Source organism: Synchiropus splendidus, chromosome 13 (genome assembly GCF_027744825.2).
Source record: "Synchiropus splendidus isolate RoL2022-P1 chromosome 13, RoL_Sspl_1.0, whole genome shotgun sequence".
In the NCBI taxonomy this organism is placed as follows: Eukaryota; Metazoa; Chordata; class Actinopteri; order Syngnathiformes; family Callionymidae; genus Synchiropus; species Synchiropus splendidus.
Genome location: NC_071346.1, coordinates 19335653 through 19350772, shown reverse-complemented (window position 1 = coordinate 19350772; position 15120 = coordinate 19335653).

Here is a 15120-nt window from a genome sequence, read left to right as displayed (position 1 = left end):
ACTATAGCAGAATGGGTCTTTCAAGTAGTTGCACATCAAATCTAAGCTGTCTGAAGTGTTTTTCCAAAGTTAACAACATTTTTATGTTTGGCGTTCCGGAATCGACCTTATCTCAGGTTGAAAACGCGTTTTACGCATTGTGCCATAACTTTCCATAAAGCTTCAGAACATGAAATTTTCACCTGCCACTATAGCAGAAAGGGTCTTTCTAGTAGTTGCACATCAAATCTAAGCTTTCTGCATTGTTTTTCCAAAGTTATCAACATTTTTATGTTTGGTGTTCCGGAATCGACCTTATCTCAGGCTGAAAACGCGTTTTCTGCATTGTGCCATAACTTTGCAGGGAAGCTTCAGAACATGAAATTTTAACCTCCCACTATAGCAGAACGGGTCTTTCTAGTAGTTAGACATCAAATCTAAGCTGTTTGAAGTGTTTTTCCAAAGTTATCAACATTTTTATGTTTGGCGTTCCGGAATCGACCTTATCTCAGGCTGAAAACGTGTTTTTCGCATTGTGCCATAACTTTGCAGGGAAGCTTCAGAACATGAACTTATCACCACCCACTATAGCAGAAAGGGTCTTTCTAGTAGTTGCACATCAAATCTAAGCTGTCTGAATTGTTTTTCCAAAGTTATCAACATTTTCAAGTTTGGCGTTCCGGAACCCACCTTATATCAGGCTGAAAACGCTTTTTCTGCATTGTGCCATGACTTTGCAGGGAAGCTTCAGAACATGAAATTTTCACCTCCCACTATAGCAGAAAGGGTCTTTGTAGTAGTTGCACATCAAATCTAAGCTGTCTGAAGTGTTTTTCGAAAGTTATCAACATTTTTATGTTTGGCGTTCAAGAACCCACCTTATCTCAGTTTTAAAATGTGTTTTCTGCGTTGTGCCATAACTTTGCAGGGAAGCTTCAGAACATGAAATTTTCACATCCCACTATAGCAGAAAGGGTCTTTCTAGTAGTTGCACATCAAATCTAAGCTGTCTGAAGTGTTTTTCCAAAGTTATCAACATTTTTATGTTTGGCGTTCTGGAATCGACCTTATCTCAGGCTGAAAACGTGTTTTACACATTGTGCCATAACTTTGCAGGGAAGCTTCAGAACATGAAATTATCACCACCCACTATAGCAGAAAGGGTCTTTCTAGTAGTTGCACATCAAATCTAAGCTGTCTGAATTGCTTTTCCAAAGTTATCAACATTTTTATGTTTGCCGTTCCGGAACCCACCTTATCTCACGCTGAAAACGCGTTTTCGGCACTGTGCCACAACTTTGCAGGGAAGCTTCAGAACATGAAATTTTCACCTCCCACTATAGCAGAAATGGTCTTTCTAGAAATTGCACATCAAATCTAAGCTGTCTGAAGTGTTTTCCAAAAGTTATCAACATTTTTATGTTTGGCGTTCCGGAATCGACATTATCTCAGGCTGAAAACGCGAATTCTGCATTGTGCCATAACTTTGCAGGGAAGCTTCAGAACATGAAATTATCACCACCCACTATAGCAGAAAGCGTGTTTCTAGTAGTTGCACATAAAATCTAAGCTGTCTGAAGTGTTTTTCCAAACTTATCAATATTTTTGTGTTAGGCGTTCCGGAACCCACCTTATCTCAGGCTGAAAACGCGTTTTCTGCATTGTGCCATAACTTTGCAGGGAAGCTACAGAACATGAAATTTTTACCTCCCACTATCGCAGAAAGGGTCTTTCTAGTAGTTGCACATCAAATCTAAGCTGTCTGAAGTGTTTTTCCTAAGTTATCAACTTTTTTTATTTTTGGCGTTCTGGAATCGACCTTATCTCAGTCTGAAAACGCGAATTCTGCATTGTGCCATAACTTTGCAGGGAAGCTTCAGAACATGAAATTTTCACATCCCACTATCGCAGAAAGGGTCTTTCTCGTAGTTGCACATCAAATCTAAGCTGTCTGAAGTGTTTTTCCAAAGTTATCAACATTTTTATGTTTGGCGTTCCGGAATCGACCTTATCTCAGGCTGAAAACGTGTTTTCTGCATTGTGCCATAACTTTGCAGGGAAGCTTCAGAACATTAAATTTTCACCTCCCACTGTAGCAGAAAGGGTCTTTCTAGAAATTGCACATCAAATCTAAGCTGTCTGAAGTGTTTTACCAAAGTTATCAACATTTTTATGTTTGGCGTTCCGAAACGCACCTTATCTCAGGCTGAAAAAGCGTTTTGTGCGTTGTGCCATAACTTCTCAGGGAAGCTTCAGAACATGAAATTTTCACCTACCATTATAGCAGAAAGGGTCTTTCGAGTAGTTGCACATCAAATCTTAACTCTCTAAAGTGTTTTTCGAAAGCTATCAACATTTTTATGTTTGGTGTTCCGAAACCCTCCTAATCTCAGGCTGAAAACGCGTTTTGTGCATTGTGCCATAACTTCTCAGGGAAGCTTTTGACCTCCCACTATAGCAGAAAGGGTCATTCTAGCAGTTGCAGCACAAATCTAAGCTGTCTGAAGTGCTTTTCGAAAGTTATCAACATTTTTGCGTTTGGCGTTCCGAGACCCACCTTATCTCAGGCTGAAAACCCGTTTTCTGCATTCTGCCACAACTTCTCAGGGACGCTTCAGAATATGAAATTTTCACATTCCACTATAGCAGAAAGGGTTTTTCTAGTAGTTACCGAACAAATCTAAGCTGTCTGAAGTGTTTTTAGAGGGTTGTCAATAATTTTATTTTTGTCGGTCTGTAAACTACCTTTCCTTTGGCTGAAAATGCATTTTATGCACTGTTTATTCTCTGCTCTGGGATGCCTGTGAACAGGAAAATTTCTCATGCAACTATAGGAGAAACACTCTTTCTTGTATAATAAACTCTAAACCTACTTTTCGGAACTGTATTTCAGGGGGTTATCAACTTTTTTTTTTTTTCTTGGTCAGAAACTCAGCTTCTCTCGGGCTGAATACACTTTTTCTCCTCTCTTCACTCACTGCTCAGGGATTCCTCACAACATGAAAATTTCTTCTGCAACAATAGGATAAACACTCTTTTTTGTATATTCAACACTAAACCTACATTTCTGAACGGTATTTCTGGTGGTTAACTTTTTTTTTGTCGTCTGAAACCCAGCTTTTGACGGGCTGAAAAGGCATTTTCTGCACTGTTCACTCACTCATCGGAATAGCCTCTGAACATGAAAATATCACGCACAACTATAGGAAAAAGAGCCTTTCTAGTGTGACGCCCACTTATGTGTGCTCACAGATTGTGTGTTAGATGTCATTTAATTGTTCAGCATGGAGTTGATTAACCGGCAGGTATATAATTAGGTCAGTAGAGAGCAGGATAGGACAGAGGTTGGGCATTGAAGATGTGTGGGTAAATAGGAAGTGACACTTTTTTTCATTACTTTTCTTCCCATCGCCAAATGTGGAAGCCTCGTGTGAATCTGTCTACATTTAGTTTCAGGTTAGTCAAATCCATTTGTTTATAATGTTTGTTTCACTTGGGATTGACTGATTTGGGGTCTGAGTGTGAGGATGGTGACTCAATTTTTAAGTATACTGTTTTTCCTTCGTGCGTTGAGTTCGCTCTGTGTGGATGTGGCGCTTGTAAGCTAATACTGACAACCTACGTTGACATGGCACGGGTGATTGAGTTGTGTGGAGTTCAGTTTGCTTGTGGTGAATAACGGTGTTTGGTAAAAAGTAAGGTTTTATTATTTCTCAACACTAGCCAAAAGGTTTAATGGCAGAATTATACATTCAGATGAAAAGCAATTATGCATGTCGTTCATGATGTCTAACACTTGTCGTATGACAAAGTGACATGTTTGTGAGAGATCAGATGGTGTCAGAAAGACATCTAATTGTGGTCTGGGTTACCATAATGAAAAAAAATCCCTTGGATTACTTTTCTCACCATCGACACATGTGGAAGCCTTGTGTGACTCTGTCCGCATTTTGGTTCAGACGGCGTTCTACTAACCACATTGAGACACCACTTTTTAACTGTAGACAAGGTCACAGTATTCAGACCTGTTACAGATGCATAGTTTTTGATACAACGTTTTCTTCCTAAGCTTTTAGAGTGAGCAGAGGTGAGAGCAGCCGACTGGTCTCTCCAAGAGGTGTAACGATGATCAGCACGGCTATGATTTGGATTGCTAGGGTCACCCTGCCCCTTCGAACAGCGACGGTGTTCCCCCCTGGGCAGCGGCTGTGTGTGGAGTAGGCGCCACGAGCAGAGCACCAGGCTGACGGACTGTTGAAACTCCAAAATTTCTGGGAGAGTGAGAGAGGTTCTGCGATGGATGAGCCGGTCCACGGAGCTCATAAAGAGCGCGATGATGTTCTCAAGCGCTATGAGCTGGTTGCCGACGGCGTAAACACCATTCCTCTGCGCTATGGTGGCTCTGTCAGAGGTGGTTGGGATGGTCATTCCTCAGAGGAGAGGTCGAGATCCCGGGGCGAACGCATCAGGCATTGTGCATGACGACTGAGTGAGCCGGAACGCCGCACTGCCAATCCAAACCCTCCACGTGGCAGTAAGCTCCGTACCTGACCAAGTGCGGTCCTAGTGCCAGTGGAGTGTCAGAACCGCGCCGGGAATAGTCCAGATTTGTTCCAGTTGTGGGCAGACAACATGCGGTCGTGATCTGTATGTGGTCTCGCCATCCAACGCCAGCTGGCCGTTAGTGAAGAGGGATGATTTTTGAGCTTCTGGTGGAGAGAGAGCGTCGTATCGAAGTTGACTTCGATACGACTTTGGCGGATGACATGAGGCGCAGGAGAAGATCAAGCAGGAACCTGACTCCACCATACGGAACTCAACCAAGTCTGGGAACACAGTCTACAGATCCAACTCATAGCAGCGCCTGGCACTCGTCAAACTCATCCCATGGCTTGGAAGAAGAAAATGTGGAACGGTTCGACTGCTTGTAGGCCAGTCGCAGCGCCCTATTTGCAGAGGTTTACTGTTGAATATACTCTAAATAGTTTTTTCGCTATAGTTGCAGGTGAAATTTTCATGTTCTGAGGCTTCGCTGAGCAGTGAGTGAACAGTGCAGAAAATGGGTTTTCAGCCCGAGGGACCTGTAGCTTTCAGACCAACAAACATAAAAATTGAATTTGCAATTGAATTTGTTCTGCAGCTACTAGAAAGACCCCTTCTGCTAAGCTGGTGTGCGCTCATGACTCCTGTTTGGACTCTGGCTAGAATCAACCAGCAGTCCAAGTACGTCATAATCGGCAGACTCTCTCTCCTTCGTAGTTCGAGCCACTCCTCCATGCACTTAGCGAAAAAACGAGGCCCTAGACACTAGAGACCGTGTTGTGGAAGTAGACATCTGCAAGATCTATGGAGGTCATACACTCTCACACTATGATTCACTCCAGGAATCTGCTGGTAGTCCGGAACCGCTGTCTGATCATGAATTGGTTGAGGAGACTGAGATCCAGAACAGGTCTCCTCTCTCCTGTCTTCTTGGGTTCCAGAAAGAACCCGGAGTAAAACCCAGTGTAGGAGGATCGCTTTGGCAGTAGCTCGATTATTTCCTTTGACAGGAGATCGCGGTCCTCCTCCATCAGACATGACCGCTCGTTCTCTGAGTTCACTCAGGTCCATGTGGTGACGCAGAACCTGGGGGTTGACTGTGAAGCTGAAGGGCGTGTCAATGACCGTTTATTTTCTCAATCCATATGTGGAGGTGAGGAGACAGGCGCCCTGAGCACAGGAGCGGATCTGGCCTCCAGGGCGGGTCAAGGACGAAAGGGTCGTTGGTGCTCTGCGCCCTCTCCTCTGGTGACTTCAAGTCTGGTTTGTCAAAAACAGACTCGCTTTTGTCATCTGAGCCGTCAGAGGAATTCGGTTCCCCAAACTTGCAGTGTACCTTGATCTGACACTGCAATTCTCCTAAGATGGAGACCCGAGGGACTGGCCCAATCATCCTCAGAAAGAGATGACTCTGTAGATGACGATGTCCTGCTTGCCTCTGAGAGGATTGGAGGGCTGCAGAGAACAGAATAACAGACAGACATCACATCAGACATCGCACGAGGGAGCTGAGAACAGAGCAGGTCTGGCAAGTAGCACCTACTGAGTGATCCTCTGAAGTGGTGGCTTTCACGGTCCTGTGGCGACACCTGCTGGAAACTGGCGTGTCTGAGCAATAAGAAGAGTCAATAGCTGAATTGAAACTTCCCTGACTTTTGGCTGGAACCGGGATCTGTTGTGAGACGGGAAAGAGTTATTTGACGCCTGTGCTTCTTATTATGGTGAATCTGGGGAAAGACATAACTTCTTGGCTCCAGAAACTTCCCCAGGGACAGTTCTGGCATCAGGGATAAAGAGGCAGAGAGACCGTTACTATTCTGCTTGGTCTCCTGAGACGATGTCAAACAAAAACAAAGTTTAGAAGCCGGAGTTTGGACTCACTGGAACCGGAAGAGAACATGGCGGCTGATAAACCCTAATTTTGGGCAGAGAAGAGACAGACCCGATACCAAAGAAATGCATCTTATTATTTTTCAAGTTAGACTTTGGTTTAGATGCATACTTGTAGATAAAAAGTTCTTCCTACGCTTTTGGAGGGGGCAGAGGTGAGAGCAGTCGACTGGTCTCTCCGAGAGGAGCAGCGATGATCAGCCCGGCAATTATACGGTGTTCCCCCCAGCCGGCGACTGTTGTGTCTCCAAAATCTCTGGTGGAGTCCACGGAGCTCATAAAGAGCGCGATGATGTTCTCAAGCGCTATGAGCTGTTTGCGGACACCATTCACCATTCTACTGCGCGATGGTGGCTCTGTCAGTGCCGGGTGGGATGGTCACTCCTCAGGGGGGAGGTCAAGCTCCAGGGGCGAGGGCATCGAGCATCGTGCATGACGGCTGAGTGAGAGGGAACGCTGGCCCATAACTCCAAACCCTCCACCAATTAAGCTCCGTACCTGACCACGTGCGGTCCTAGTGCCAGTGGAGTGTCAGAAATGCGCCGGGAATAGTCCGGATTGAATTGGACTAGCAGTGGATGTTTACCCAACAGACGGCAGTCCACATCCATTTGGCATTATATGCTTTGAGTGTTGCGGGTGCTTTAGCATTTCAAATAGTGAACTGCACTTAGGGGGGGCAGGGGACTGCCTGCTAGCCTTGAAGTAGCCATGCTTTGAGGGGACGCCCCAGGATTGGAGGTCCGCTCATAATTTGGATATGGACCACGGAAACTTCAGGCAGGACTGAGGTCTGGTCGCAGTCACGGGAGAGACTTGTCACATCACCGCAGGAGTGGATTTAACCGGAGGAGACTCAGCGTGAGACCAGAGGACATCGGGATCTTTGACAGCAGCTTTTCCCGGGGCAGTCGGCAGACCGGAAGAAATTTCTGTTTGTGTGGAAAACTTGTTTGAAATAAAAGCATTGCTTGAAGCATCGCATTTGCGTTTTTTTTATTATTATTCGTATTGAATTCGCTCCTTCCAGCGCCTTGGCCTCAACCTCTCCTCCGGCCTGGTAGCCTGGGGGCCTGTCCGCGAACCTGGCGACACTGCTCAATGATGGTCCAGACATTTGATTCGTTCTCCCAAGTGGGTTGAAGAGACATGCCCTATGATAGCCAAAGCTGAAAGGAAAACTTACAGGAGGTATCAACACAGCAGGTTTTATTCACGGTTCCAACTTCCAACAAACCAAATGATGACACGGCAACATAAAAAGAGCGCCCCAAATTTGTGATCCCAAATAATCCCATGACACATAACAAAACGTCCATTGAAGAACTTCTTTTCCGGTTTGCTGTGCAGGCTGAATATGAAGCCTCAGGCATTTTGAGGCCTCATGCGCTGTCTCTTCCGAGAGCCGCACTGGACCCTGGAGCACAGGATGGTCTGATGTTGGCAGTGAGCTGCACCTGGGTCACCTCATCCCCCGGACAGAGTTGTCTTGAGTGCACAAATAGGCCAAACTGTTGGCCATCGCTCTGATCTGTGCACCTCCCTTCCGCCCTTCCCCCCATGCAGGTCCGGAAGTAGAGGCGAGCCGCCTTGCGATCTCCGGACACTGAGAGGGCTCCATCCCAGCCTGGCCGAACCCCGGCATCAGCGTGGCTCTCATTACGTCGGTGATGGAGGTGGCACTTTCTTCTTTCCGGTCACATGCGCCGCCGGAATATAATTGCATAACTGTGCTGGATTTGAGATAGTAGAACAACCTAACAATATGCATATTAACGTTGTCTTTGAATGAACCGAAGGAGACAAGTGATCCAAACACAAAAGCAGAGCTTGACACAAACAGTGCAAGAAGCAATGCAGTCCTTGGCCACTCTGGGGCCAGGGGGCGATGTGTTCAACTTCTCCATCCTGCAGTGACCGTAATCCGAGTGTAGCCAGGATTAAGGGGGAGCACAGGTAAGCAATCTGAAACCCATCCGGAACTCTGAATCAGCCATGAGGTCATCTTGACCACAAAGCTTAACCGCCAGCCTTGCAATGTGGCCTGACCTGAGAACCATGGGCCGTCCATACCGGACGTCTGACTGGCACAGCTGGCTGCTTTGCCAGACTGCCATCAATGAGATGCACGTTTGGCTGCACTGAACCGCCTGCATTGTCACCGGCGATGTTGCTTTGGTATGACTGATGGAGGAGTGCCCAGACTCCTGTCGATATCTCGGATGGCCAGGGCCTCAAACTTGACCGGCCTATGACAGTTCCGAGGCCACCGCCACACCTGGGGTCTATCCAGCCTGAATGAATGAATGAATGGGTTGTGAAGATGTAGCATTAACATCCCTTCATACATAGAGTGTAATTTTACACCCCAGGTGGCAGGACTGCCGCCTCAACTTTGCCACCGTAAGCTGAAATAGAAGGTGGCATTAACAACCCCTCATATATGGAGTGTAACTTACACTCTGGATCAGCAGTAACTGTGTTGCCCTCTTTTAGCCACTATTAGGCTGAAATAGAATGTGGCATTAACAATCCTCCATTCCTGGAGAGAAATCATTTACTGAGCAGCAACAGTCAGGGTTCTAGTCTGAGCTGAGCAAGGAAGAGGGAGTTTATTCACAAATGAATAGACAGTTATGCAGGAATCTGGTGGATATTGAGACGCTGCACACTCCACTGCACTGTAATGAAGCAGATACCGGTGTCCCAGAGCGAGTGCTGTGGGCCTACTGGTCGCAGGGTTTGGCTGCTCCTGAAGACAGAAAGACAAAAGGGAAGGAGGATGCAGACACAACAGACAAATAGTGGTAAGCAAAAGTAGAGATTGATGACCAAGAAGCTGCCTGGCAGTTTTCTTTAAGAAGTCCTTGAAAGCAGCAACAGATGTTTCCAGGCATCTCGTCGACTGTGCTCTCAGGGATTCCGGTGCCTGTTTTCCCGCTGTCTCATAGGCTTTCATGATGGAAATTCTAAGCCAATTTTACAACCTTTGAGGGGACAGTACCTGCCGCTTCTTTCCACCAGGGAGAGCCACCCACAGAGTGTCGGACTTTCTGAAGGGTGGGACTCGATCCAGTTAAGCTTTTAGCTCTCTGACCGGACATATTTTGAGTAAACGCTCATGCTCTTCGTCTGAATGAGGAGGAGTGCAGAAAGCCATTACTGAAAAGGAGCTGACCTGCGAAGAAGAAGAGAGACATTTAGGTGCGAAGGCAGGGTTGGGTGTAAGTGATACCGCCGAGTCATCGTCACCAAAAGAGATGCAATCAGGGCTGATCGAAAAAGATCTGCATCTGACACATCTCCGGATACCAGCTGGAGCTGGGGCTGTCTGGAGCTACGAGAATCATTCTCACTCTCTACAGTTGAATTCTCCTCATAAGAAAATGAAGAAGGCAATGAGGAGGAAAGGCATACAGGAGGCCTTCTGGCCACCTTGGATGAGCCAGGGCGTCCACTCCCTGTGGAGGGTCGTCGGATCTACGGGGAGAGAACCAGAGAGGACATTTGAAGTTCTCTCTGCTCGCAAAGACATCAGCCACTGGGTGGCCGAAAAACTCCCTGATCATATTTGACATCTCCTGAGATAAACTCCATTCATCTGGCAGTGGTCTCCGAGATAATCCATCTGGTGCCACATTGTCTCCACCTGGCACATGCAGAGCCCTCAATGAGGCTAAATGTAGCAGCTCAGGGAAAAAATCTTTCTGGCTAGGTTGTGTAACGTAGACGACCTCACGCCACCCTGGCGGTTGAAATTGGCCACTGTGGTGGAGCTGTCTGATCTCACCATAACGTGGTTCCCACTAAGATGGAGAGAAAGGGCCAAAAACTGCCAACAGTTCCAGTACGTTAATGTGACGACCTTCGGAACTGCTCCAGAAAGAAGAGTTCTTACAATCCAAGTGCGATGGAGGTTTGAAGCAGAGTCACATCTCTCAAAGCTCTTGGATACACTTTCACCAACCGTCTCTGATCCCGAACAGGATGAAGATTGAGCCGGCTGAACCATGACTGCCGACTTCGCATGTTCAGGAGACCCAGGCGTATGACGGAGTGGGCTGCTGACATCATGCCCAGGAGCGTCATAATCCATTAGGCTGGGACCACACATAGACGAACCGCCAGAACCTGGGCTGACAGATTTGAAATAGAAAGTATCTTCTCGTCTGTCAAGCGAGCGCACTCTTCATGAGAGTTCAGAAGTACACCAAGAAAAGCTGTAAGCTGAGATGGCTGGAGTTGACTCTTTTCTTGGTTCACCGGAAAGCCAAGGTGGCTTTCGTGGTCCAACACCATTCTGGTGTGAGCTAACGACTCTTCCCTCGATCTGGCGAGCATTAACCAGTCGTCTAGGTAAGACAAGATCCTGAGGCCCCTTGCCCTCAAGGACTGTAGGGCTGTGTCGACCATCTTAAAGAAGGTTCTCTGAGCCAGAGAGTAGCCAAACGGGAGCCTCCGGAACTGAAAAAGTCGGCCGTCCAATGCGAAGTGGAGATATCGCTTATGAGCAGGCCAAATTGGCACGTGACAATAAGCGTCCGTGAGGTCGATGGACGTCAGCCAGTCTCCATGACGCATGCACTTCAGGAGACTTTTGAGGAGTAACTGACTCAATCATGCCTCAATCAAACACTGACCTCGTTCTGAAGACAGACATTTTTTGCCGGATCTGACGCATTCTCAGAATGCCATTAAACTGAGGTTGGCACTGGCTGAATTGGAGAGGATAACCCACCTTCAGAATCCTTTTGATCCATATAGAATAAGCTGGATAGTGAGCTTCCCACATAGGAGAACATAGCAAGCTCTGGATGAAACCTGTGTTATCTCGACATCCATTTGACACCTCTGATGTAAGTCCTGCCTGAAGCGTCCGTGGCAACGGGATGAGCAGCTGTCGGTCTCGTCGTCCCTCCAGTATCCCCCAGGTTTCGGTCGAGCGACACAGCAGGCTGGGTATCAGTTCCGACAGCCATCAGCACTTGAGTTTTGCCTCTCCGCAACGCCACAATCACCGCGCGCATGGACATTTGTAACTCCTTTTGGCGGCCTTCAAAACAAACAATGTGTGCTGTGTGATGGGGAGAACGCTGGCCGGTGGAAGGCGGGCCTGACCCGAGACTGAGTCCAGCATGACCCCCAGAAAGGTCGTGCTCTGACTGAGAATAAGCGCGCTTATCAGGAGGTTTACTCTGAACCTCAATAACACAATGTGCTCCAACACCAAGCCGGTGTGCGCTCATGACTCTTGTTTGGACCTGGTGAGAATCAACCAGTAGTCCAAGTACGTCAGAATCCGCAGACCATGTCTCCTTAGTGGTTCGAGCCCCACCTCCACGCACTTGGCCAAGGTGCGAGGCACTAGAGAGCTGTATGTACAAAAACACATTTTTGAAGCCGGAGAGCTGCCACTCAAATTCGCACTAACTGTAACCGGAAGATAACTTGGCAGGTAATAAACCCTAATTTTGGGCAGAGAAGAAACAGACCCGATTCCAAAGTAATGGCTCTTATTTTTTATTCAATTTAGACTTTGGTTTAGATGCATACTTTTAGATACAAAGTTATCTTCTTACGCTTTTGGAGGGAGCAGAGGTGAGAGCAGCCGACTGGTCTCTCCAGGAGGAGCAGCGATGATCAGCACGTCTATGATCCGGACAGCTGGGCTCACCCCGCCCCTTTTTCCTATAGTTTCAGGTGGAATTTTCATGTTCTGAGGCATCCCCGAGCAGTAAGTGAACAGTGCAGAAAACGCGTTTTCAGCCCGAGAGAAGCTCAGATTCAGAGCAGGAAAAAGAAAAAAAGTTGATAACCCCTTGAAATACAGTTCAGAAAGGTAGATTAAGTGTTGAACATACAACAAAGAGTGTTTTTCCTGTAGTTGCAGGTGAAATTTTAATGTTCTGTGTCCCCCCAAAGCAGTGACTGAATAGAGCAGAAAAAGTGTATTCAGCCCAAGAAAATGTGGTTTTCAGTCCGACAAAAATAAAAACGTTGATAACTCTGAAAACGTGTGGTTCCAGCCTTATGGATTATGAGGCTCCTGGGCATGATGTCAGCAGCCCACTCCGTCGTCCGCCAGGGTCTCCTGAACATGCGAAGTCTGCAGTCATGGTTCCGACCGCTCAATCTTCAACCTGTCCGGGATCAGAGACGGTTGGTGAAAGTGTCTCCACGAGCTCTGACAATTGTGAGGTTTAGGAACTCTGCTTCAAACCTCCATCGCACTTTATCCTTGCATTGTCAAAACACTTCTTTAAAAGTATTTACAGATGCATCTCTGTCAGGCTGGGTAGGCCACCATGATCAACATGCGTCATTGGGATCTGGAGCAGTTCCAAAAGTCGTTCCACTAACCTGCTGGAACTGTTCGCAGTTTTTAAAGTGTTGGTGGCTCTTTCTCTCCATCTAAGTGGGAACCACGTTATGGTGAGATCAGACAGCTCCACCACAGTGGCCTATATCAACCACCAGGGTGGCGTGAGGTCGTCTGTGTTACACAACCTAGCAAGAAAGATTTTTTCTCTGGGCTGATGTAGAATTAGCCTCATTGAGGACTCTGCATGTTCCAGGTGGAGACAATGTGGCAGCAGATGGATTATCTCGGAGACCACTGCCAGTTGAATGGAGTTTATCTCAGGAGACGGCAAATATGATCTTGGAGTTTTTCGGCCACCCAGTGGCTGATCTCTTTGCGAGCAGAGAGAACTACAAATGTCCTCGCTGGTTCTCTTTCCGTAGATCCGATGACCCTCCACTGGGAGTGGACGCCCTGGCTCATCCAAGGTGGCCAGAAGGATTCCTGTATGCCTTTCCTCCTCATTGCCTTAATCTAAACAGCCCCAGCTCCAGCTGGTATCCGGACATGTGTCAGATGGGGATCAAAGGCCCCTGGGAGTTCTCTCCATCGAGGTCAGCACTTCTGCAAGCATCAGAAACCCTGAGGTCTCCGCCAATAATAGGACGACCCCTCACGGTTTGGCTTCTCCAGGGTTAAGAATTAGTCACTTGCCTCCTGATGTCCAATTGACTCTTCAGAACGTTTAAGCTCTGCCAACCCTCAGAGCATACAATGCTAATTGCACATTTTTTCCCCAATGGTGTGGAACCCAGTCAGCCTTCCCAGAATCGGCGCCTGTTTCTCTAATCCTCTCTTTTCTCCAGCATCTGGTTAACGAAGATCGGAGCTGCACCACATTACGGGTTTATGTAGCAGCCCATTCCATGCTACACAATGGTCTGGACGGCCACCCCTTTGGCGAGCATCGTCGAGTGAGCCGTTTCATGAGAGGAGTGAAAAGGCTTAGACCAACCTCAAGACATTTATGTCTCTACTGGGTCCTGCCGCTGGTACTCAATTCACTCTCCTTTCGAGCCACTCGATGAGGCCTCCCTGGAGCTAGCAGCTTACAAGGCAGCTCATCTTATAGCCTTAGCTTCACCAAAGAGAGTGGGAGAGCTGAGTTCTTTTTCCATCTGCCCTGATTGCATCTCTTTTGGTGACAATGACTCGGCGGTGTCACTTAGACCCAACCCTGCCATCGCACCTAAATGACTCTCTTCTTCTTCACAGGTCAGCTCCTTTTCAAGAAAGGTTTTATGCCCTCCTCCCCATTCAGACGAGGAGCATGAGCATTTACACAAAATGTGTCCGGTGAGAGAGCTAAAATCTTAATTGGGTCGAGTCCCACCCTACATAAAAGACGGACAGTCTGTGGGTGGCTGTCGCAGATGGTAAGATGGGGCAGGCGCTGTCCCCTCACAGGTTGTCGCATTGGCTTAGAATTGCCATCATGAAAAATGACCTGGCAACATCTGTGGCTGCTTTCAAGGGAGTATCTCTGGCAGAAATCTGCCAGGCAGCTTCTTGGTCATCAATCTCGACTTTTGCTCACCACTATTTGTCTAATGTGTCTCCATCCTCCTTCCCTCATGTCGTTTTGTCTTCAGGAGCAGCCGAACCCTTCGACGAATAGTCCCTCATTGACAGCACTCGCTCTGGGACACCAGTATCTGCTTCATTACATTGCTGTGGGGTGTGCAGCGTCCCAAGATCCACCGGATTCCTGCATAACTGTCTATTCATTTGTGAATAAACTCCCTCTTTCTTGCTCAGCTGAGACTAAAACCCTCACTGCAGCTGCTCAGTAAATGATTTCTCTCCAGGTATGGAGGATTGTTAATGCCACATTCTATTTCAGCCGTATCGTGGCTAAAAGAGGGCAACGCAGTTCCTGCTGATTCAGAGTGTAAGTTTCACTCTATATATGAGGGGTTGTTAACGCCACCCTCTATTTCAGGTTACGGTGGTAAAGGCGAGGCGGCAGCTCCTGCCACCTTGAGTGTAAAATTACACTCTATGTATGAGGGGTTGTTAATGCTACATCTTCACAACCCATTCATTCAATCAGGCTGGACAGACAGGCTGGTGGCGTAGGGACTATCATAAGATGGCCCATCCGAGATATCGACAGGACTCTGGCCTCACCTCCGTCCGTCATACCGAAGCAACATCGCCGGTGACATTGCAGGCGGTTCAGTGCAGCAAAACGTGCATCTCATTGACAGCAGTCTGGCAAAAGAGCCAGCTGTGCCAGTCAGACTTCCGGTATGGACGGCCCATGGTTCTCAGGTCAGGCCATGTTGCAAGGCTGGGGGTTAAGCTTTGTGGTCAAGATGACCTCTTGGGTGATTCAGAGTTCCGGA